The sequence below is a fragment of the Sebastes fasciatus genome, chromosome 10, assembly GCF_043250625.1.
Source record: "Sebastes fasciatus isolate fSebFas1 chromosome 10, fSebFas1.pri, whole genome shotgun sequence".
NCBI classification, from domain to species: Eukaryota; Metazoa; Chordata; class Actinopteri; order Perciformes; family Sebastidae; genus Sebastes; species Sebastes fasciatus.
In genome coordinates this window covers 18,821,813-18,848,634 of record NC_133804.1, presented here as the reverse complement: position 1 = coordinate 18,848,634, position 26,822 = coordinate 18,821,813, and the positions used below count along the sequence as shown (strand labels likewise).

General features: G+C 40.5%; 1 long non-coding RNA gene across 2 annotated transcripts in view; it reads right to left on the bottom strand.

Moving 5' to 3' along the window:
* LOC141775389 (uncharacterized) overlaps positions 1-20,441 on the bottom strand; it is an 82,153-nt gene extending 61,712 nt beyond the window's left edge. For both annotated transcript variants that reach the window (XR_012595594.1, XR_012595595.1), the window contains exons 1-2: positions 20,080-20,441; positions 19,904-19,947 (exon numbers count right to left, since the gene is read on the bottom strand). This is a non-coding gene — a long non-coding RNA (uncharacterized LOC141775389). The remainder of the gene's footprint in view (positions 1-19,903; positions 19,948-20,079) is intronic.
* Positions 20,442-26,822: the final 6,381 nt, after the last annotated feature.

The window sequence follows — 26,822 nt, the reverse complement described above, 5'->3', positions numbered from 1 at the left end:
CTTGAAATGCTAATATTTCGCAAGTCTCAAGAGTTCCCCTGACAGATACTCAGAAGAATAGTTTGATGTTTATGTAAATCATGTCTTGCTGACAGATGTAATGCTGCCTTTGGAAGTGCAAACAAAGAAAAACGGGGAAGGGGAAAGTAAGCACTGAAGAGCATGTCTATTGTTTCGACAGCTTGTGTCCCCAGCATCTGGCATCAAGCAGGAACAGCATGTCAAGATTAATGAAATGTTACTTTTATTGATCTACAGCATGCAGTATATAAATATATACTTCTTTAGAAAACTGCAGGCACTCATATAGTACCCAGCAGCGAGTGCAGGCTCAGTTTGCAAAGTTTCTGAAGTTTTTAGGGCTGCAAACTCAAAAAAGACAAGGCTTCAGCCATACTGTACGGCAATTTAAAAACAAATGTTCGGTGCACGGTTTAGGGAATAGATAATCTTAATGTCTTCCTTGCTATATTCCGGGGCTTTAAATTCCAATCAATGAAGTGAAATTAAAGACCATGTGAATGACTTTCAGCGCGAGTCGACTGAGCGGACTTGTTAGTGGGAGCAGGGGCACGGTGACAAGAGCGTGGCAGAGACTGCTCCCTCACTCTCCTCTCCCCATTTAATTTTCCAATCCACTTCCTCCACATAGTTAGGAGAAGTGAGTTTTGTTCTGGTTTGATACACCATCTAATGAGAGCTACTAAGAGCCTGTTGAAATCATTCCCTAATAACACATTCTGAAGGCTGCGAATGAGGAATATTTTTCCTCCCATCTCTCCATTCAGGGCTTAATATATTCTCTTCACTCACCTCTGTTCCATTTCCCTTCCTACACTGTGTTTCTCCACTTTCATTAACTGTATTTCAAGGGGAGGGAGAGGGGGAAAAAAAAAGATTTTGAACAATCATTACACTTTGATTTGATATGATTTTAACAAGCGCTGCATTTTGGTTTTACAGTATGCGGTCACTGGCTGCTGATATACTCCAATAAAAACCTAGAAAGACGTCTTTGAAACAGCACAAAATGAGCAGCGGAGGGATTGAGATTTTCTATGCTGAGATTCACAGATACAAGTGTTGATGTAAGCAGAACTGCTTATCTCAATACGGCCATAGGCTTCACCAGGTAAGCTTGATTTGATCCGAAATTGGTCACACATCCACCATGAAAATGTGTTAAGATCCTGTTTATCAGGCATATACTGTCGAGGCATTTCTACAAATAATTCATTATTCAACACTACGCATCAACAGATGCCCTATTGAACTGAATGGTACATGACAGCATAACTTGTCCGCCGTTAATCCATTCTACTTGCTTGACACACTCCAGCTGTAACAAGAACAAGTGACCTGACCTGTGCTGCTATATGCCGTCTGCTTAAAACTCCTCTGTGGTTTAAATGTTATCTGCTCCAAAGATAAAGCGCCCTCCCTTCCGATTCCTTGGGCTGTGGGTATTAGTTACAGCTGAAACACTGGTTGGTATTCCGCTTTGAATCCTGGAATTGTGTCGGCACCTTGACGTTTGATTGGATCTGTGCAAATGCATGTATATGCAAATTTGCCAGATATCGCTTCTTGCTCGGGGTGAAACGGGGGAAACAGTGGTTGCATTCTGACGAGCCTCCCGCGTGGACTTTCCCTCCCTTCCTCCTTAGAGAGCGGCATTTGGTGATCTATAAATTCCCAGTAAATCTCAGAGCCTGGGTGCCTTCCCTGACATTTCCACGCTCCCACATAGCATATTTTTAAGAAGGTAAAATCCATAATCTGTGTCAATGGTATCACACGGTGTATTTGCAGGGGGCCCTGTGCGCACTAAACTGGCCAAGGATGCAGTGCAGAGGCTCAGAGGAGGTAAAAATGTTTGTTCTTGCCTCTGTTGTCATACTCGTGCCTCAGGGCCTACACCAGAGTTACTCATACCTCTGCAGAGACAATCCAATATTCTCCTTACAATTCTGCAACGACTAAATGTAACCGTATTTATAGAAATGACGCAATTGTTGGCGTACTGAATAGGAATAGTGCAATTATTAATGCTACAGAATAATAACATAAAAGGTAAAAAATATGATATAAATAATATATAATAATACGATAACAATTTGCATGGAGTCACACTGAATGAGTATTAGGTACATCCCTTCTGTGTTGAGTTAAAATCACTATTGCCTAATCCACATCCTGGTTTCAAAATCACTATTGCCTTTCTTTATCTTAATCTCCTCCTTTTCAAAGAACAGAACATCGCTAAGGGATAATGGCTTTAATCGTGATATAAAGCCGATATATCTGTATAACATGTGCAACGTATCCTCATACAACGGTTCGTAGGATATCTTACAAAAAAGTTATTCCTCATTTTTTTTGTGTTTTCCTACGAATGTGACGTGACGCATTTGTCAATTTCCTCTCCAGTCTTATCAAAATTAAACTACATAGGTTTAGGCAACAAAACTACTTGGTTGGGTTTAAGCATAAAAACTACCTGGTTGGGTATAGGCAACAAAACTACTTGGTTGGGTTTGGGCAACAACACTACTTGGTTGGGTTTAGGCAACAAAACTACTTGTTTGGGTTTAGGCAACAAAACTACTTGGTTGGGTTTAGGCAACAAAACTACTTGGTTGGATTTGGGCAACTAAACTACTTGGGTGGGTTTAGGCAACAAAACTACTTGGTTGGATTTGGGCAACTAAACTACTTGGTTGGGTTTAGGCAACAAAACTACTTGGTTGGGTTTGGGCAACAAAACTACCTGGTTGGGTTTGGGCAACAAAACTACTTGGTTGGGTTTGGGCAACAAAACTACTTTGTTAGTTGTCGAAAAAGATCATGTTTGGGTTAAAATAACACCGGAAGTGGGAACTTCAGTACGGAAGTTGCGTAACATAAGGATCAACGTTGACTTCTGGTTTCACATGGGGTACCAAAACCTCCTCCCTATGCAGCGTTTGTATACTTCCTGATTCAGAATTTTGTGGATTATATACACATTTATTTTGTGGGATATACACAAATTACAGTGCATTAATTTCCGTAGGTATAGCTACGAACAGTATATGATAACAGCCTGAATCATGATATAAATCAGTGTAAAGATCTGTATAACATGTTCCTATGTAATGTAAAACTATTTAGCACATAATCATGTGAGTTTCACCTACTTACAGTATATTACACTCATATGTACATTTGTTACCAGTATATTTGCTGAAACTCTATACTATATGTACCAAATGATGATGCATTACATCATCCACTATACACATGTACTGTGTGCTCCAAAGGGAAGGTATAGTAGCGTAAATCATTTTATGAACTATTCAGTTGAATATAAAAAGAGCTCAGAAATGCTTCCCCACCAGTGTCCCATTATTCTGTAATGACTGCTCAAAGTCTACACGTCCTAATCATTTGTGGTATTTGGATTTAGATGCGTTGCTACTTTGACACTCATTCTTGCAGGGAAGAACAGATAATTGTATATGATGCCCACTAAAAAGCGGTTACACTGCTGTGTCTGCGCATCTATGCATTCTGACAGTGGTAATCATTAGTCTTTCAGCGATCTTTGCAATTAATCTATCTTGACATGATAATTTGCGTCAGTTCTATTTGAGGTGTTTTTGTGAACCTTTGCTCAGCAGGGTGGCACGGCGGTGTGCCTCTGTAGAAGAAACAAGAGGCAGATGCATTCAGTGATCCAGTCTGTCAACACTACACAGGCTTCTGTTAGCAGCAGAGATCAGAACAGAACGGGCCTACCAGATTTTTGTTCATTGTGTCACCAAATTACACTTGACAAGTGGAGGGAAGAATTGCTTGATTGATGAACAAAGTAATTCTCTACATGTAATTAATACACTACTAATGGCCATCCATTTGTCTTTCATTCTGCGCAGTAAAACCCAGAGGATGGCAGGGAAACATATTGCCACGAAGGCTCCAAACTGACCGCCCTGCCATGTGAAAGACTGGGTTTCCTTCGCCAGATTTTGTTACCTAATGGCTTGTCGGGAAACCGTAGGGACAACGTAATGGAGCATGTAATGGATAAAGGATTGCGTTGATGGGCATGTGTTGACTTAACAATATTGATCTGGAGAATTTATATTGATAAATGCAAAAAACATTTTTGCAGTGAAACTCTAATGCACTTTGTGTGATTCATACAAGGAATAGCTCAAAGCGTTTGCATCAACATAAAGTAATAATCTGACATTTTCATAAAAACAAATGTGTCTTTTGATACCCGTTATCAGTACATAATGTTCGATGACGTGGAAGCTTTTACATGTTCTGCTCTAAACACAAAGGTCTTCTCCTGCAGTAGAAGGTGATGCTTTGCATTTTCATCAACAGGAAACAAGAAAACAAGAAAAGCTGAACACAAGAATTAAGTTGCTATAATGAGCAGAGATGCCCACAGACAAAAAAAGAACACCACATACAAACTTTACAAATGGGAAATCAAAGTAAAAAAGATGCAAGATCGCTTAACACGCTGGCTTGATTGAGAGGAAACCTCTAGGGAGCTTAGTTCAGCAACACCACAGCAATGAACGCTTGGCACCGAAGACGGCAGCAAAGTAAAACAACTGAATTTTGGCAAAGGCTTTAATTTAAACTTTAAAAGGAGTGGGATTACTCCATCAATTAAAAGTAGATAGATGAGACGGTCAATTCGACAGATTGATAGGTAACAGAGCAACTAATCAAACGGTGAGCACGGCACGATGGTGTAGACGGAGAGAAAAGAAAAGAAAAACGAGAGAGATTGTGATGGATGACACAACATCCAGCATAGTATCATATCTCTGTGGATTAAATGCTCTGGGAAGCTGGCCCCGGAGTGTGCTTGTGCATATCATTAAGCCCCATGAAGAGGAGGAGGGCACGTCGAAGCCGCTGCCAGGCCAAAATGCACGGAGAGGCCACGTCTCGCAGCTGGTGCTCGCTAGACTCCAAAGGCAACCGTTTCTAAGAAGGATTGGGTTTTATAACTTGTATATATATATATATATATATATATATTTTTTTTTTCCACACAGTATTTGAGATGATAAACATTTCATCTGGACAGAGGGAGAAAAATCAAAGTAGCCCTGCAGGACCCAGTGGTTGTTTGTGCGTGCCTGAGTGAGTGTGTGTGTGTGTGTGGGGGTTGTTTGTGAGTGTCTTTGCACATGTATGCACATCCTTGTATACCGTTCAGCTTGTGTACGCTCCAAAGTGTATTTACCTGTGTGCGTTGGTGTGTGTGCACTGTGTGCGTCATTCTTCCGGAAGGCGGTTTTAAAAACACACTATGTCAGATATTGGACGGCTACTGTATAATTTGACGGGTCTGTGCACAGAGACCGGCTGCGGTATGAGTCATTGATTACACATCAGCTTAGTATGCTGCAGTGCAGACCCCTACATTGGTGGAGAGGCAACCTGAAGCCCCCAATCGATAGCTGCAGGCCTGTGAAGCTTCCGTCGGGTCCGGAGTGAAGGACTCCCCACCTCTCCACTGGGCCCGGGCCTAACCTTTTCCAAAGAGAGGTGATGAAGAAGCTCATCATTTCTAATGAGGAATTAGCGATCGGTCCAGAAGAAATGACTGTCAGCACCGAATCGAGGAGTCAAAAAGGTCTCGGAGACTGGGAAGTGCCAAACGGTATTCATTAGGGACCTGGAGATTTTCTTGATTTGCTTTGAGCGGCAGTCAGCGGGGTTTAACGGCCAGGATGGGAAGCCCAATGATTAACGCTATCTGTGTTCCTGTCATTAAATTAGTTATGTTGTGATTTGGGAAAGAGAGAATATTGCTTTAAAGGTGCTTTTGATAACATTGATGACATTCAGCCACTAGATGTCACAGATGTCCCTCCCCTGTTACATTGCATTTACTTCAAAACAAGTCGTTGCCAGACACTTATTGTCAATCTCAGCCATTTGTCTGTTTTGCACACAATAACTGACGACACAGAGATACCACGTGATACCAACGTCGTTTTACTATTGGCTCATAAGTCAGATATCTTCCACAGAGATCAACAAAACATTCATTTTGGACCCGCCAAAATTTTTAAAATGATTAATTCTAGGGCTGTCAATCGATTAAAATGTTTAATCGTGATTAATCGCATGAATGTCCATAGTTAAAGTGGCAGTAGACAGTATATTTTTGGCATCTTTGGGCAAAAATTCCATAATGACCTTTCAGCATAATTGTAATTCAAGTGTTCTGAGAGACAACTAGACTTCTGCTCCTCCTCATGGCTCTGTTTTCATGCTTTAAAAAATCTAGCCTGTGACGGGAGACATTGACCAATCACAGGTCATTTCATTGAGAGAGCGTTCCTATTGGCTGTGCTCCCGTCATGTGACCAGAACTTGGCATTCCTTCAACAGATCTTACAATGGCGGAATTCTCATAGACAGCAGTTGGACAGCAGACCTCAGATCAGCTCTTACTGCTTGTTTTTCCTCCGGTCTGTGAAATCTTGCAGATGCCGTTAGGAGCACCGGAGGACACCGATATAGCGACCGTTTTATAAAAATAACTTTTTTAAAAATCATATCTGCTCCAATCTCGCCTACTTCAGCTTTAATCACGATGAAATTAATCACACTTTGTTTATCTGATCAAAATGCACCTTAAAGAGAGATTTGTCAAGTATTTAATACTCTTATCAACATGGGAGTGGGTTAATATGCTTGCTTTATGCAAATGTATGTATATATTTATTATTGGAAATCAATTAACAACACAAAACATTGACCAATATAGTCCAGAAACCCTCACAGGTACTGCATTTAGCATAAAAAAATATGCTCAATTCATAACATGGCAAACTGCAGCCCAACAGGCAACACCAGCTGTCAGTGTGTCAGTGTGCTGACTTGACTATGACTTGCCCCAAACTGCATGTGATTATCATAAAGTGGGCATGTCTGTAAAGGGGAGACTCGTGGGTACCCAGAGAACCCATTTTCATTCACATATCTTGAGTTCAGAGGTCAAGGGACCCCTTTGACAATGCCCATGTCAGTTTTTCCTCGCCAAAATTCAGCGTAAATTTGGAGCGTCATTCAACCTCTTTCACGACAAGCTAATATAACATGGATGGTACCAAGGAATTTCTTAGGTTTTTCTAGTTTCATATGATACCAGTATCTTTACTCTAGCTTTAAAACTGAGCCCCCTGCAATCTAAAAATCACAAGTTGCGTTATGCGTTAAAGAAATTAGTGGTGTTAAAACAAATTTGCAGTAACGCGTTACCTTAGACAGCCCTAATTAATTGACAATCATTTTTTTCAGGAAAAGCCTTTTATTCAGCACCTTTCTAAAAGCTCTGTGGATGTATTACTTTTAAAAAAATATCTGTCTATATAAAAACTGTTATCAATAACACCTTTAAGCTAATGCAGTTGTCTCCTCTTGCAAGAAAGCAATATCAAGAAAAATGTATATTTTTTTTCAGAGAGACTTATATTCTAATGACAGAACTTTTAACCCAGAAGATACTTGTTCTAAAATCAGTACCAACGCACCCTTTTCTGAAATCATGGGATACATTTCATGTTTAAGAGATGAATCACTCCAATTGACAGAAACATATTCACGGCTAATTAAAAACGTAATTGCGTGCACTTTAGCCATTTAGAGGAAGATGAATGTGAAATCATTAGGCATCCTCAGAAAACCAGATGTTCATTAAATTATGTCTATACAAATGCCATTGTTCAATAGATTGCCAGAATATATGCTTACAGTAAAATGCTGGGTAATTCATCCCTTAAAGCGCTTTAATTGATTTAAGCCTGCAAAAATACGCCATCACTGCAGCGCAACATTAAAAAAACAGAACCGGCATGGCAGCTAAATGCTATTTTTCTCCCCTTTCTTTCTGTTGTTTCTATAGCTCATCTATTATTAAGATCCATTTTAGAATCTGAAATGAAATGTGAATGAAAAAGGAAGTCTGATTAATCTTAAGAGAGTAATCCAGTTGCCGAGCAATGTTGCTTTTTAATAAATAATGTCTGTAACCTAGTAATATGTATACGAGTGTAATCTGCTTTTGAGGCGTGGTAATCACAGCAGAGATAAGGCGACATTCCCCTTCGCCCGGCCTCAGACAAAACCATCTCTAGAGAATGCAACAATCATGCCTCAGTCGCTGTCTCTCAATTAGCCCCCGCTGTGCAATTCATTGGGTTTGCTGTAACAGTCCCTTAACAATACTTACCCAGGCTAGTCATTACTCAGTTCTACGAGATGGGGACCGCTTTCTGCATATTCGGGAGACATAATGTACAGTCTGACAAAAGTGATCCAAATCTAATGGCTCCTGATTATGAATAAGAGATACAAAATTATCCAAATTCATCAAAACTAACTGAAAACTGTTTCGTATCTTGTTAAAGCCACCTACATGTTATTCATTTCTCTTAGTTCTTGTCAAATTAAGCTCAAATGTTGGCCACATGAACACAAAATCTCTGTTCGGACTGCCAAGTGGCAGTGACAGGCTGGAAACAACAATCCTCACAATGTCTTGCTCGTATTTCTTTTTGATTTTCTGGCTTTTTTCGGATATTAAAAAAAAAAGTTGGACTAACTTAGTTTGTACAAACTGTATATGTATTTTTCTGTTCTGAGGCGAGATCGAAAGGCTCTGCTTCAGTGGAGGGATAACAGTTGTTTTACTGGTCGACACAGGGTCAGTGACCTTTCTGATGTTATTCCTCTATCCTGCTCATGTACATTTCCTTCTCTCATACAGCCGGTGAATCCTTCCTTTTTGTGTGTTTTGACAATTATTATGAGACTCTGTCAGGCGCACCCGGCAAGCCAACTCGCTGTGGTTTATGTACCTAATAAAAGCTGTGCTGAGTAATTTCAATTTCTCTGAAGCCACTGCCTCTGCTTTTTACATTAGACAACTCTTCCACTGGCTGTGGATTGGACTAATGGAAAGTGTGCTTCTGCCTTTTCCTTGGAAGGATGGAGGGGGAGGAAGAAAGAGTGAAAAAGGGAGGAAGAGAGAGTTAGATGTTGAGAACGACAGATGGGTAGACCGCAGTACTAATTGGTGTTGAAACAGCATCTTGTTTATTAAAACACAGATTTCTGCATCTTTAGCGCACATTATGATAAGTCTCAAATGACACATTTCACTTTATATTAGAACGGTTTCCACTTTTCTTTTTAAATAATATCTAAAATGTCTACAAAGCAGCCAACTGATTGGATTCCTTAGTGATTTTTACAAACCTACAATTAATTTTCCCCCTGTTACCACTGGCAACAGCCTAAATGTGTTGCCATCAAAAGGGTCTGCTTAGACACCTTCCCTCAAAGCAGCTGCATCTATCTTTCAGTCGCCTCTCATGTGGAATCCAACAGGGGGACCTTTTAATAGCATTCACTAGGTGGCAGTCTAGTAACACTAAACCTATTGGCTGATATAAGCCTGCATGCATACATCAAGATACACAGAGATGAGCCGATAATATGGATTAACAAGATTTGTCTGTTTTACAGCTTCATCAGAATATATAATTTGATGTTTGGATTGAAATAACTTGAAAAATAAGTTTTACACATCAAGTGTCCTACTGGCTGAGGTAATCAGTGTTTTTCTCCTTTCAGTAGATCACTGGGTTTGTCGATGCAGTTGTAAAAGGATGGAGTCTCTAGGCTGCGGTGGGTGGTGGTGGGGGGGGGATGAGGTGGTCTTTTTACTTTAAGGATCTGTAAATTGTCCAAGCTGTGTTCTTTCCTGTGATACCTACCCACCTGAAACTGCTGTTCCTACACTTCACTGAAGCAATTATAGAGAAGGACTTTGGCAGATCAATGAAATCCCCTTTAGATGAGAGAGCCGTACGGGCGTTTTGATCAATCCCGGATCAATTCCACTGTTTTGCCCAAACCTTGGCCAAATAAAAGTGGGACTTTTGGTTGAGGAGTAGCACTCGCCGATAATGATAACGTCTCTGTCCGTCGATGGATGCCTGTATCGGTTTTCTGGCTACAGTATATTGTCTGCACTGCAAGGCTTAGCACACACCTGCTGGTCTCTTTCTCTCTCTCTCTGTATGTCTCTCTATCTCCCATCTCTTTCGAATGTGGAAAAGTGACAGGTGCTTGAATGCAATCTGAGTTGGCAACGCACATCAAAGCTCTCCGTAAATTCTAAAGAGGAGCTGAAAGTCGTCATTAAAGAGACTCTGCATGGCTAAATCTGACAAGACTAAGTACTGAGTGTAATTGAGATGGCAGGAGATTGAGTGATAGAATAGCTGTAATTCTTCCGAAATCCACTGTCATTGTACAGTATGTTCATTGTCAAAAAAGTAGTCCGTATCATTTTTTATGGATCGTCATGATGCATCCCATTGGTCTCGATTTATGGTCCCACATTTACATTTTAAGAGTAAAAGCTACACTCCGTAGTTTCTAGGTGGCTCCTAATTGCAGCCGTTTGAGAACTTCTTTTTCGGAAATCTGTAAGATGACACTACAAACGCAGGGTTTATCATTTCACTAGCTTTATAAAAAAAAAAAAAGAGAGACACAAACGGGATAAAAGGATGCACTGCTGGTTCGTCTGTCTTTCTCTGCACAGAGGAGTGGTGGCTAAGAAGTATTCATAACAGCATCAGAATTTCATCTGGGCAAATATAGGCCGAATCAATGTATTTTCAATTAGCGAGGGATGGGACCTGTCTTCTCTAATGCAGCCTCACTTTGTGATGAGCCTGGTAGAATGATGGGTGTCTTTTTACATTAAGAAATGCCTTATGCAGCTTAAAAATATCGACAACTGCTGCTTTGTTAGCTGACAAAATGTATTTGTTGAATCTACTCCCATATATGTATGTTTTTCCTTTATGTTTTAACCCTCTGGTCGTGTGAAGCTCTGCACTCTTACCAGAGTTAACATAACAAGTGCGAGTGATGATTTCATACACTTGAAACATAAACTCTGCTCTGATCACCACACAGACACACACCAGCTTTGCCTCTTCTCCTGTATACACTGGGAGCACAGGCAATATTTGTAGAGTCAAGCATGCTCATCCTGTACTTTGCACCAGAGCAAGTCAGGAGCTGTTAATACATTTTCTGTGCAGCTCCGGCTCTCCACAGCTTCATGATAATATATTTCCATCAGCTGAAAACAAGAAAAACACATCCGAGGCCTTTAATAATGTAGACAAGAGAGCCACTTTGCCCCACCCGCACAATGCATCCAAAAATTAGTGTCAAACGCATGCATCTTCTGAAATAGCTTGGCAGCCAAAGCAGACTGAAAAATAAATACGTCAAATGTATTGGCGTTCCGTATGAATAATGGATATTCTAATACATCAGCGCGTTGTATTGTATTGCAAAAGAGCCATGTGAAATATACATCATCTAATTAGGCGATGTTCTCGGACGTGGCGCAGCCCGTTTTTTGATCAATACGTAATAAGATCTAGTATCAATTAGTGATGGTTGAGGGGGGAGATTTAGCAGCAGAAAAATGGTTTCTCTAAAAGTAAGTAAAATAACAGTAAAATCTCTGCGGCAGCAGGAATAAACAAATCACACCATAAAGATTTAAAAGTACCATTTTGAAAGCAGAATATTGAAATCTTTGGATTTACCGCATCATTATGCTGTGGCTCAGCTATAACCACTCTATTGATCAAAGGAATTATGTCTGCCTGGGTTTCTACACTGCATCAAGACTTTTCCATCTGTAAGAAGATAACTTCTGAAAACAGTGACAAAATGATTGCTGGCATAGCAATAAATCCAGTAAATCAAATGATTGGGTTTATTCACAATCACCGGGCTTTTGCACACTGGTTATTCTTTATTCTATTAAACAGCTATTTTATTTTTTTTAAAAGGGAAACAACACTGTACCACTGGATGACAAAACTTGTCATGTGGGATCGGAACGTCACTAAATGAACAGTGTTATTGCACGGGTTACGTACTCAATCCATTTATTGAAGTCAATACTGTGCCTTGTTACTCAAACCGGGAGATTAATCCTGAGTTATATGCACATCCATCAATCCACTCATAACTGCAAGTCAGCCCGGCACAAGGATCTCAAACAGAGAGGGGATAGTAAAGGAAGATTGGGATCTGACCTGTTCTGCCGCCGGTGGTGGTGGCAGGCAGCCTATCTGTAACACAGGGCCAGTGTGCGCCTGTGTGTGTGTTGAGGGGGAGTCACTGAAGCAAAGACAGAGCATGCACTTGAATGATTGAGGTTACCCGGGTGACCTCATAAACCAAAACCCATGGCAGTCTCCCAAGGTGAACGCTGAATTATGCCGTCATTAAAGGACAGGCCCAGTTGCCAAGGTTAGTATGTAAAGTATAATCATCTTCCTCCCCCTTCTTCCAGTCACTCATTAGTCCCCCTCATGGGCCAACAGAGATTATACCTTGAACTTGCTTGACTATCGCTATCTGCCCGCTGGGAATGGCTCCGCTATGGGCCATTTATATCCCCTCCCACTATCGCCAGCTAGCTCGGCCTACAATTCTGCAGGTGTAGCGTCTGTATGTGCCTGAGAGAGTCTGAGTGTACTTGTGTGTGTGTGTGTGTGTGTGTGTGTGTCTTCGTTCTGGCCCACACTCGGCACACAGATCATCGAGTTTGTCCCATAAAAAATGAGGGGTGCTTTGACTTACCGCCGCATTATGTCCCAATTTATAAAAGAACTGCTGGGAAGAAGCCCACTGGCGTCGCAACAATTTGTTAGAATTAGGACCATTTGTTTGGTTTCCCCGGGCACTCGGTGCTGATTCAAATCCTTTGCTTCCAAAATGGTGTTGTGCAAAAAGTAGCACTACCAAACATCTCATAAATATGTGTCAAACGTAACTTGCACCCTTCAATTGTAAAGGACTATCTGTTGGGAGGTAATGGCAATCAAAATACATATTGCAATCAAGCCAAGACACTTTGGGGCACTTCATCACATTAGTATGCATACAGGTCAGCCAAGTTTAATCAAATCCTGGAGAGCAACCAAAGGTTTCGTTTTTAGAGGAAATCATGTGCTGCTAAAACCAACCCGACAACTCATCACATTAATTTCCTTTTGTTTACCTGACATTGACCACTCGGAAATAAGTGCCATTCAAAGTCACAGCGATGGCTACAACGCACACTTTGATTTTGAATGATTAAGTGTGGTTTTGTCTGCTCGTGCCTCTTTTGAATATTCAAAAGGTATTACTATGAGTCGAGCTGTAATCTTGTTAAATATTTTAACAGTAATGTGAACAGACTGTTTATGTTTGCATAAAGTGATAGATAATGTTTATCCACTTTCCCATTTACTCTAGCCAATTGCCTGCTAATGTTGGTATCGGACGCTAAGAGAGGGTATTCATTTCAAAATTGGCAGCGCCGCTGAGCACACTTCAAGCTACGAGTGCTTCTGGTCGGATGTACAGCTGCTAAAAAAGTAACACGTTCTGACTCAATTGATGTGTCTCCTTTGAGTTAGTCGTACATTGCCATTCCATTTAGTGAGTATCATTTCCGCCGCTTTGTGTGAATGGTTTTACAACAAGAGAGCTTGTGCATCAGGTAACCATTATATTGGCGGTTTATAGCATCAGAGTCTCTGACAGCACATCTCAATCCCCTTAAGAGAATAAAGAACTGCTTTGTTCCTGTAAAGTTGAGAAAAAGAGAGTATGATCAAGATAACAGTTTTTGCTGGACATTGATAGAGAACTACAGGGAAAAAAGGCTACGGTGTGTCACACACTCTAAGAATACAAAGCTTCATTATCATAAAGTAGACTTTGTATTGGCAACTAAAGCTTTCTTAGTGCCTTTTTGAAAATACTGTCTCTTGATGTACAATTCTTTCAAATGGATTAAAGCCAACTGACATGCACTGTAAGGCAAAGACTAGCCTTTTTATGGTTCCAACAGGCTTTGATGTACCAGTGTCGACTGTATTGCACAGTAACAGGCAAGTATACAGCACTACAGTATGTGGTACTGAAGAGTGACCCTCAAAGTGCAAAAGATAAGTCAGTCTTTCCCACTTTTATATAATGATAAAAGCACAACACATTTGTTCAATGATCACTTGCAGGCAGTGGTGGGGAAAGTGTTCAGATAGTTAATATGTGTCCGTTTGCGTTCACTTGTGGCTTTGCATTAACTTTATATCAAATTGCGCTGCAAAACTCACTTTGAATTCTGTCTGAACACATCTTTAGAACTAAAGTTACAGTTTGTACCAGACTTTGGTTTTGCCCATAGATTGTATTTAAGAAGTGGACGTAGTCACCGTGACGTCACCTATTGGTTTGTGGACTGCCGTTTTGAAGCCTCGAGTTCAGCATTTTGTCTGTCGCCATCTTGGTTTTTGGCTGTCGCTTTCTTGGTTATTTGCAACCAACTGTGATACGAGAGTGTGGAGCTAAGTAGTACAACCGAACGCCGAATAAGACATTTTTAAACGGTCAAAAAGGTTATAATTAACTTTCATGAACTGAAAACACACTGCGAAAGGGTTAAAGTTCTAAGACGAAAAAAAACGCGGACAACTCCCAGACCGGACAACGCCGTGGTAGCGACCTGTCAATCACAAAGTAGCCACGCCCTAAAGCATACCCTGCTTTATGGTCTATTTGATTCTAAATGGGACCATAATTTACTAAATGAACATCATGCTGTATTGAAGAAGATTTGAAACTAGCGATTGAGACCATAAACTCATGTTTACAATGTTTACTGAGGTAATAAATCAAGTGAGAAGTAGGCTCATTTTCTCATAGACTTCTATACAATCAGACTTCTTTTTGCAACGAGAGGAGTCGCCCCCTGCTGGCTATTAGAAAGAATGCAAGGTTAAGGCACTTCAGCATTGGCTTCATTTTTCAGACCCAGAGGTTGCCATCAGGTTTTAGCCTCCAAGGGGCCGGTCACATGCCGTGTTTTTTTGTGCCCTCAAATCCATTATTGTCAAGGTAGATGTGCGGAAAGCGAGTGCAACGCCATCGCAGGACGCTAACGTTCCCAAGCGCCTATTTTTCAGGGCGTGACCTCTGTGCCTGGATAAAAAGTTAGTTAAACTTTTGGAACGCAGCAACACGCGTCGCATGTCATGTGATGAGAAACAACCAATCACAGCCGGGATACGGTAAATATATGGAGGAGAGGTGAATCATTTTATTGCAGGGCTATCCAGACTTTTACGATCAGTCCCGTGGACTATTTTACTTGCTTCACACTCTCCGTCCTAGAACGTTACAAAATCCGGTTTAAAGGTGAGCCAAACTGACGCAGAGAAATCGAGCAGTAAGGCTAGTGTGAGGAATTTACGCTGCTGGAAATCCATTTATCTTTGTTTGACTTTGTTTAGTTTAGTCAATGAGGCTTCCTGCTAAATTACCACAACTTCGTCATCATTGCGGCGCAGGTTTTGGATGCTTAGTAACGGCAGGCCCGTCAGGAGTGCAACCCCCCAAGCACCTTGGATAAAGGATGAAAGCAGCACGGCTGGCGTTTGACAAGTTTCTAGATGCAACATGTGAACAGCCCCTAATGGGACCAAATCTATCTATCCTGCTATTCTTGCTTCACATCCCGATCGACACAATGCAACGGGTCGGCCAGTAATGATCTGCCACGCCCACCCTATTCTCAGGAGAAGCTGGGCAAGAACAAGGTGCTCCTTGTTCTGAACATACAAGCTCCACTACACTGAACTGAACAACACTGAGCTCTTAGCAGTGCATTAGCACCTAAGACTCTCACACAACACGTGTCTCACTCACATCCTTTAATGCTGAGCACAGCCCTGAAGAAAGACTCAGATACACCAAGCAGGTACATCTGACGAATGTACAGGAGAATGAAGCACAAAGCTCCACACGGGCTGCACTGAACGAGGCTTGATGCCTCACAACTTCTTGAGGAGTGCGCACAAACAGCTGTAGAAGGATCCCATTTTGGTATGCCATCTTCCCAGGATAAATTATGCAACCTCTCTGTCGCTGTCCCTGTCATCCTTACGGGTGGGAGGATTGAGTGCATTGTGCTGATGCGTTAGCGCTAAATGTTCTCAGACAAGAAGGATGGATTCTGTTTGAGGCACCACTCTGATCCGCTCTTTTAAATATGCAGCTCAGGTTTACTGAAAGGTACACAAATCACTCCGTCTCTTTGCTGAGGTCAAAGCAAGTAGTTACACCATCTTAATTGCCAGTGACTTGAAGAAATGTGCCAAATGTGCTCGAAGGACTCTTTTGACAGGACCTTAATAACCAAAGGCAATTCAGTGGACAATTCCTTAACACCCAGTATGAAATGCTTCACGACAGACTTTCTTCAACTCATTAATTTGATTCAAATGTAACCAGTCCTCCTTCCAGCAGAAGCTACAGAAGTTGCACTGGTTCTTTGTCATAAAACAGCACAAAATCAGTGCAGCAACACAGTGGACTGGCACCAGTTTCTGCAAACCATTTGCAGATGTTCAACCATTTGGTTTACTTTACATACAGTAATAATAATAATAATAATAATAAACTATTTTAAATCATATTAATTTAAACCTCTGTATCCACAAAAAGACACCAATCTGTCATCGTCATTGACAACAACAGTCCCGGTAGTCATGGGCACTTTGACCATGGCAGAGGTTCCTAGTGTGATTGGATTTGAACGCGGGTGGTGGGTGAATGCAGATTGAATGTATTCACCTGGCTTTTAATCTGGACTCGTCTATCCCTTTCTGATATTGTATCAATTAATGTGTGGCATTTACCTCAAATCAGAGACTGCAGATTACATTAAAGGCAAATAACAGTGCTGCTGCCTTCAGATGATTGTGGGGAGTCAGTCAGCTGAAAAACTGGGCCTTAATTTTTCCTACGAATATCCCGCAACACGTGATGCACATGTCAATTTCCGCTCCAGTCTTTCAAAATAAACTTCCATCTCCATCTTCCAGGACACTGGTCGGTTAATGTGAATGTGTGATTTCCCCCGATAATATAGCCACACTTGTAGCCGCAAAACGGGTAACATTGGCTGTCGAAGCGGCTTTTTAAGCTGTATGTTTCAGAGCTAATTTTTTAAGTAGCCCACTGTGTTGCGACCATGGGCGTGGATGTCGAGACAATATCTCCCGGTGATGGAGGAACATTTCCAAAGAAGGGCCAGTCATGTGTTGTTCATTACATAGGTATGCTGCAGAATGGGAAGAAATTTGACTCCTAGGTTTAAGAAAAGATCGTAATTTGGGTTAAAATAACTCCCGAAAGTGGCGTAACTTAAGTACGGAAGTTACGTGACATATAAATCAACATTGACAACTGGTTTCACACGGGGTACGAACGCCGGTCTCCTGGGCGAAAGTCCGGTGTTTTTTGACCCGCCCCTCCAACCCGACCTCCTCCTTACGCAGCGTTTGTCGCTCTTTATACTTCTTGGTCCACAATACATAGATTACATACAAGTTGATTTTGTGGGATATATACTAATTAAAGAGCATTACTTTTCATAGGTATAGCTACCAACGGTGTATGAGACCAGCCTGATTTTCATTTTGTATCTATACCTGTAGTATATGTCTTTTGTCTATTGGCTGGTTTAAGTATAAACAAAGTAAAACAGGCAAGCGTGACATGACAGTTCATGAAAGGTCAACTACAATAAAATAATTGTACAAACTTAAAAGTGCCTTGCACAGTAAAATACAATGTCAAATGTGGTCTGCGTTGATAGCAAAATATCAGTGTGTCCCTGGATTACTAAAGACACACCCACTACTGTAGGATACCTCTTCTCCCACTATAGCACACTGCAAGTCATCTATAGTGAGGAACCTAGACTCTGAGAAAATGTCTCTTAGCCAAAACAAAGTTGTGACTCACACTATACACATGCACAAAAATGGGAATTTGAAAACATTTCAATCGGTTCTCTCGTGGTTGCAGGCGCTGTGGCTTTGCTGGTGAGATTCTGGGTTTGAATCCCAGCTGTGCTTTGTCCTGAATTTCTCCTCTGGGGATCAATAAAGGTTTATCTTATCTTGTATTTATAGAAATGGGTGATTATAATTGCGCCAATACTGACACAAATAACAAACATTTTGATAATCATCCAGTTACTGGCAAGTACACAGCTAGCAATTCACTGGAGAAACTTGTTGGAAGAAGCAGCATGCATTTAACTGTTTACGTAAATCAAATAAGTTGATTTTGGTTCAATCACTACATCAAAACAACAGTTGAGCTCCTGAGTAGTTGAGCCAATAGCACCCGCTCTAACCATAAGGGATAAACAGGTTTGAAGAGCAAGAACTTCTTATTCAGTTTTTAAAAGTTTAAATTTATTTGACAATTTGTATATTTTTCCTGCATCACAAACAACAAAATGACCTTTTCTAATAAGAAGTGAGAGAGTGCTGCTCACATCCCCAGGCTCCACAAGCACACAGGCAGCCATGGTTCAGTACAGCTGGGTGTGGATTTTCTTAAGAAGGAGCCCCTCTAGCTGGGACAAGCCCAGCAGCCTGTTCTTTCCTGCTCAGCAGCTTAACCATAAGAGCAACGGGAATAGGTTTACTGTGAAAGGTCACTGCACCTTAGGCCAATGGAGAGAAATCGGAGAAGGGCACTTAACCGACTGCTCATGTTCGGACACAAGAAACTGAGGAAGATGTGCTACATTTTAAGTGTTTCCATGAGGTTTTGGCCATGAAGACAAAGTTGTGGCATGTGCTGAACAGCAGTGCCCATAGGCCCCTCCTGATTGGCTCAGCACACGTGAAAATATAAGCACAAAGACAGAAATGGCTGGTTCCCTGAAAAGGTCCAGTGAATAGGCCCTCCCCAGATCCGCTTTACTCATATCAACACATGTGCATTCTCTCTTTCTTCTACTAAACACATACATCTAAACTGAGAGAGACTTACTCAGTGACGGGGGCTACACAATTCACTCCGACATTAGCGAATAGTCAGTTTGGATCAGTAAATTGCTCAGGTCATGCGGTTGTGTAGAAAGCCGGTCCTGACCCGTGAGCCATGTAAACCATTTGCCATTGCCACACCGGACACTCCAGTGCTCCCACTACAATCCTACCTCCTTTAAAATGGTTTGCTCAATCTGTCTGTGTAAGAATAAATAGACCTATACAGAAAAGAATGAGCTTGAAACAAACATTTGTTGAACATAATACAAATATTCATACTAGGTTATGTGTTGGCTGGATACCTGATGGTTATTATTTACTGAGAGATGTGCATCCATGTTGCCCAGCATGCCCAGCCAGTGGCGTAGGCAGAAATCACAGTGTCTCGGTTGGCACCGAGAAAATCAGGTGTGCCTAGCCCGTCCAAAACCAAACATCTATATGTTAACCAAAATAAATAGGTCATTACTAGTAAACTTCACTGAATGCACCACAGTCTAATCATACAAGCCTTATACATCACCATCAGAGGTAATGGTACAGGCACCTGACATGTATACTGTACATATTTACCTACTTCGTGCATATAAAGTAACCTGTTACATTAATCATTCAATATTTATTCCAGCATATTTCCACTCTGCACCATTGCCATGTATACCATAAATATATATTTTTTCTTTACTCTTGTTCAGCTTTGTTGACCTTGTTTTTAGCTGCATTTCTATTTCCACATGTAAAATGACAGAAAAATAACCAGAGTCAAATTCCCAGTAGCCTATGTGTAGGTGTGTAGGCCAAACGTCAACAGCATGGCCTGGCACGGCGGCCACATATTCACACACACACAAAGCAACATCAGCATAAAATCCACTTGTGCACCGAACAAAAACTACACCCAATAAAAAAATAAATTAGCTTACTTGTGATGATCACAGCCGGAGACGACGGGGCTTGGTGTTGAACACTGAACAGGAGAGCAGGGGCAGAGAGTTTAGTCTGATATGATGCCCTGATGCCAGTTTTTATCTGACTGACAGTTGAAAAGAGTCTGTAGGCCTACAGCTTGTTGTGGGTAGGGTGACGGGGGGACACATACTTGTTGAGGAGAAACTGCCGCAGGAGTAGGACTTGGTTGAGGGTGATAGCTGTACTTCTTCCTCCTGCTCCTCAGGCTTCTGTTCCTCAATGCACAGGTGTTTAACGAGTGACCGTGTTATCTGGTGACTCTCAGCCGAATCCATGCATTTTATATAACTGGTTGACATAGATCAGGGGTCTGCAACCTGCGGCTCCGGAGCCACATGTGGCTCTTTAGCCAAATGAATAACTGTTTTTTTGTTTACATTTTCATTTTTATTTATCATTGTTGTAGGTCTATGGTAAGACGGTATGACGGAGTATTAGGGCCACATAATTATTATTATAAAATAAATCTGAGATTTTGAGAATAAATTCCTAATAATATATATATATATCTATATATATATATAGATATATATATTTATATATATCTATATATATCTATATATAGATATATATAGATATATATAGATAGTAGTAATTTTACAAGTTAATTTCTTTTTTTCCCCGTAAAGTTATGACTTTATTCTGGTAATATTACGACTTTTTTTCTCCTAAAATTATGACTTTAATATTATGACTTTTTTCTCGTAAAGACTTTATTCTGATAATATGACTTTATTCTCGAAATCTCAGATTTTTTTCCCCCTCAATGCCCCTACCTCACTGCAAATGTTTTGCGGCTCCAGACAGATGAAAATGGCTCTTTTGATAGTAAAGGTTGCCGACCCCTGACATAGATAATAAACACAGAGGAGCATTTATTTAAAATTGATAAAGTAAAATTCAAAGCAAAAAAAATGTTTTATGATTGTAGTCAGATAATTGAAATAACAGCTGACTGTCATTCACTGGATGATCCAACAAATAATGAAAGCCTTCTGATTGGGTGGGTTAATGCCAAGTGGGTGGACCCCCAGACCTACCTGCAGTGGAGTCACCTAAACCTGCATGGCTCACTGTCTTGTTATAAACTATGTGCGTCTTTGAGGAGTGCCATCACGCTGCTGCAGTTTATAAACACCGTTTGAGTTTATAAATAGTTGTATTTCACTCTCACTTTAGTCAGGTACAAAGTCACAGAACACCTGGAAGAGACAGACAGACCAGAGATGTACTGCAGCCAGGTTAGCAAGACGGACTAGAGAGACATGCACTGCAAGCTCCAACAACTTAACATTAAACACAAGTTTACCTGATTGCTGCTCCCGAAATTCACTCTCATGGTGTTTTATTTCTCTTTTTCGTGGACACTTCTGCTCCATCTTTTAACCGAAGTTGTAAACATTGATTGGCACCCGCTTTGACACGAGGAGGAGGAGGAGGAGGCGGGACTTTGTGTAATTTACCAAAATAAAATGACTCATACCATTCTGAGGAGAGATAGGGGGGTTTTCATTATGAAACCTAAAGCAAAAATAAATACAACGTTTATTTTTTGTTATTTTAATACATAGACTAATGGTGACATTTTTGGTTCAAAATAAAATTTGGATATCCATGAGCTACGTTGGCTTGCACAAAATATTCCAGGTTTTGCCCTTATTCTGAAAAAGACAATATTCCTACTAAACTGTTTAAATGGCTAATGATAATAAATATTCCACTAATATTTCTGTTTACATGCAGCCATGTCAGGTAATGTTGCCTTAATGGTGGACACTGCCTAAGTGGGACACCCAAGCTCCAGTGGTTCTAGGTCGTCCTCAAACAAATAAAAGTCAATAAAACTATTGTTTGACACAGGGGTCAGCAACCTTTACCATCAAAAGAGCCATTTTAGGCAAAAAAAAGAAAAAAAAAGAAATCTGTCTGGAGCCGCAAACATTTGAGCATTGTGATGAAGGTAACACAGTTTATAGTCTAAGTATATAGTATATAAGTCTAATGCAGTGAGGGCCAAGAGACAATGTACTTTGGAGTATTAGGGCCACATTGAGGGAAAAAACATCTGAGATTACCAGAATAAAGTCATAACTTTATGAGAAAAAAGTAATAATATTACGAGAATAAAGTCTTAACGAGAAAAAAAGTTGTAATATTACGAGACTTAAGTCATAACTTCACGAGATAAAAAGAAAATAACACATAAAATGACTACTTTATGTTATGACTTTTTTCTCATAAACCTCTGTCTTTATTCTCGAAATCTCAGATTTTTTTTTTTTTCCTCAAAGTGGCCCTAATACTCCGTCGTACCATAGACCTACAACAATGATAAATAAAAATGAAAATGTAAACAAAAAACAGTTATTCATTTCCATTTTTAAAAATCCACAGGAAGCCACTGGAGAGGAGCTAAAGAGCCACATGAGGCTCTGGAGCCGCAGGTTGCTGACCCCTGGGTTGACACAAGCTGTGTTTCGTATGTACAGGCCTGCACACATGTATGAATTATTCGGTCTACCATATTCTGGTTAGAGGGCAAAGGCAGAAGCCTATTTCACCTTAAGTAACCAACACAGATTACCATTAGGCCCCCAACAAGGTCCTAAATATAAAAAAAGGTGATCATTTTTTATATAGGTAAACCAACTTCCCAGTACAAACACTTAAATATCACTTTTTTTAAATTATTAGATCCATTAAGTTGTAAAATGAACTAATAGCCGAAGTTGAATGCGCTGACAAGAGTGGATTTTGTTACATTTATATGTGGAGTTTTGAGACTATTCTTTGTGTAGTTGAAAACATATGCTATTCAGTCCATTTAAGCAGAATGCAGAATAACAATACTGTGAAAGGCTTTTTTCCCCTGGTACAATACATCCATTAGTCAATGTGCGGTACTCTCAAGTTGAGATATAAAGAGAAGACGTTTCATATGCTGTCAGACACAGACTCCAAACATGACAATGTTTATTGACTTACTGTACATGTATTTTTAGACAATAATATAATAATATTGAGCTGTTTTGATTGTTATACCTTTCCTCAAGTTGGTAGGTACTTGTGATTATTAAAGTACCTAACAAACAGAAAATAGCCTATTTACACATTGTTATGTATTTATAAATCTTGTTTTATGTGTCACATTTTGTTAGCTGAATCTCTCTCTCTCTCTCTCTCTCTCTCTCTCTCTCTCTCTCTCTCTCTCTCTCTCTCTCTCTCTCTCTCTCTCTCTCTCTCTCTCTCTCTCTCTCTCTCTCTCTCTCTCTCTCTCTCTCTCTCTCTCTCTCTCTCTCTCTCTCTCTCTCTCTCTCTCTTCTCTCTCTCTCTCTCTCTCTCTCTCTCTCTTCTCCATACTGCTGCATCCCAGAGTTCACGTATTGACACAAAAGGTATTAGAATTCAACATTTCTGCATTGACTGTTGGCTGACTGATGGCATTATTTTATTAATGATTTAGCACTGAACTTTGCATTGTGCTGACACCAGAGATGGGGTAGCTAAGCTGTGAATTAAGCCCCAAATCCTTTCGATTCCCCCTGGCTGGCAGTCTGCTCATCACTATTACTTATTCACCAGAAATAAAAAAGGGACTTCCAGTGTGGTAGCAGCTCTCTACATACACTATATCCTCCAAGTCCTACCTACCTGTTATAATCCTGCATAATGGAAAAGTGGAATGTCACCTTGTGTGAGAGGCAGCTGATATCTCTCAGCGAGCAGAGGAGAAAAAAAAAGTCTTTTAGCACAAGTGCAGATCACATTTAATTAGACGAGAGGATTTAAATTGCCATGCATCAAACACTGCGGATGACCAAAACGGAAAGAACTTGGGCCACGGGCCAGATTCCATGAGCTCTTCCATAACCCATCAAAATCCCTTGAGCTACGGGGGTCAATAAGTCAGAACACAGCCGCCTTAATTAACGATGACCATAGCTGGGAGGTGCCCAGAATTTAAATGCCTGCCACCTGCATTCCGGTGAAATATGGAGGAAATTTACAAATGAGCAACTTTAGTTACAAAATCGCCATTATTGTTTTATTCAGTGCAAGGCTTAATTTGGAATGTCTGTCCAGGAATGTGCCATTAAAAATCCTCCTGCATGGGCAAGAGCATCCAGAGGATTATACAGCAGTAACTCATTACTCGTGCAAGATAGATATCTCCGTAAGGCGTCTCGGGTAAAATGAGTTTGATGTTTCTAGTTCACTAATGACTGCAGACTAGGTATGGTGGGGTCATTTTTTGATACATGTTAACCTGTCAGAGTGGGCGAATATTTTCACCATTTAGCTGCCACCTATTGTTGAGGAGTGATTTCACTTTCATTATGCTTCGCTGGGACATCAATAATAGCCACACAGCTGTCAGAGTCCATTAAGACACATCTACATAAGGATGGGAGCAAATATTCATAGGCATATCAGTTTTCTGGGAAGCGCTCGGTGAGATGGATTGGAATGACACAAAGATGAACTCCCTTTTGAATCCATTGTGAGACAGGAACTGCCATATTGGCTCAAGGTAAAATATCACCCACACGTGTACACACATATCGAACGACACACACACACACACAATTCACTACACACATACTGTAAAAAACGTATTTATATATTTTTCAGTCATGCGGCAGCTTTGCTTCTACAGAAGTGTTATTGTCTAGGAGCTTATCTTTCAAATGTGCCAATGCAGATACACTTTACAGGCTGGACATATAGAGTCACTGCTTCTCTGAATATTTCTTTGCTGTTTTAACTTAATGCAAGAATGTGAATTAAATATTTTGCTGGTGAACCGGACACAAATTTGGAACTCCAAACTGACCAATATCAGATTATGAAATAAATAATCATATGAATAAATACAGTACAATAAATAACTGAACAGGTAAATTGTCACATTATAGTCAGCTGTTTGTTTATGTCTCGTGTTCACAATGTTCAGTGTTATTTTCACTGTACATATATGTATAGTAGTTTTAAGCCCAACCATGTCTTTTTCCCCCCTAAACCAAACTATAGTAGTTTTATTCCCTGAACCTAATCAATTGTTTTTGTTTAATTCACAACATTAAACCTGCAGTAGGCAGAATATTTTTTGCATAAAAAATTTCATAATAACCCTTCAGCATATTGTAATTCAAGTGAGAGATAGTTAGACTTCTGCGCCTCCTCATGGCTCTGTTTTCAGGCTTTAAAAAATCTGGCCTGTGACGGGAGACTTTGGCCAATCACAAGTCATTTCAAAGAGAGCGTTCCTATTGGCTGTTCATTCAACGGAGGCAGCTGTCAATCACTCCCAAACTCCGATCAAACGGTCAAACTAGGCAGCGCTGATTAAATATGAATCAATATTCTGTTACTGTAATGCCTATTTCTCGCCTCAAATGTTTTCAGAAACATCTTGTAGTGTACTGTTTAGCTGTAAAATGAGAAAGTTTGCTCCGGCTGGTGGGCGGTGCTTGGTACTTCCTCAACCTATCTCAACATGGCTGCCGGGTCACAAACTGTCTTATTTTTTGATGATTTGATTGTTTTTGTCTTATGCACTACTGTCAGGATATAGTGACCACTTTATAAAAATATTTTTTTTTAATCATATTTGCTCCAATTCTACCTATACTGCTGCTTTAAGCAGGAGTCTGACAAAGCGACAGCATATGACGAGTTGGGATGAGAACACGTTGCGTGACCGGGGTTAAAATGTGATGCAGAACTAATGTTTTGACGTTAGAATGTTTTTCATGGCGGAACAGTAAACAAATTGTGCTTTCACAATAGTCTGTAGTTTTACAGAATGGACAGATATTTGACAGGGAGGAAAAGAGTAATTCTGAATTAATCGGCTACTTGGTGTTTGCTACACTCTGATATAAAAAGTAGCCTCGGGAGAAAATACCGTAAGTCACAAGCTTAGCTAGTTATCTGTCATGATAGGTAGCAGCTCCAACCCTGGTGAGATAAATAAAACAAAATCGTATTATGTCTGTGCACCATATTGATTCACAGCAGCGGCTAGTCATGCAATTGTTGTAGATGATAAATCTTTGCCATTGCTGCTTTAGCTATCATGTGGTTGCTACATTTTGTTTGTGGAATAATGTCATCAACATTGTTATGAGAGTGACTGTCACGAGGAAAACATACTAATAAATAATAAACTCGTGCAATTGCAACTCAAGTACAAATCCATGCTTTTTCATCAGGAGCATAACATTTTGTACAATTAACAACTTGCCTCATTGTTCTCGAATCACATCTGTAACATAATGAGCAAAACAGCCAAACTGCGATAGCATGACATTATTGCCTTCGATAGCTCCATAGCCCCTAGCAGTCTCCGCATAACGAGAACAATGTGCTTGATGGTCTCATGATTACTGCATATTGCTTTGCATACAGAAGTCCTCAATTGCACTGTAGGTTGACATGCACTGTACTTACATACAATATTCGATGGCCTATTGCTCTTGTCTGAGCTCAGCAAAAAAAAAAAAGGAAGAAAGAAAAAAGAATGCCCTGCTCCAGTATTGCACTGGATTAAATCCCAGATGGAGCAGTATAGTTACAATGACCGAATATCCCAGCCCACATCCAGGTGTCCCTGGAAGCACTGGTATTGACCATCACAACAGTGCCGGAGCGAGAACAAGCTTCCCTGTGGGGCCCAGATGAGTAAGGAGCTGTCAAGCTTGGCTCCCCTAAGCGTTAATAGACCCCCTGCCTGCACCTATCTCCAGGTCTGCATCTAGCCTCCAGCTGAGTCCTCCAAAGCTGTGGAAACCTGCTTCTATATTCACCTCCATCTCATTCTATCTCATAAATGAAGAAATGGATGAAGGTACCACACAGAAGATCGAGTGG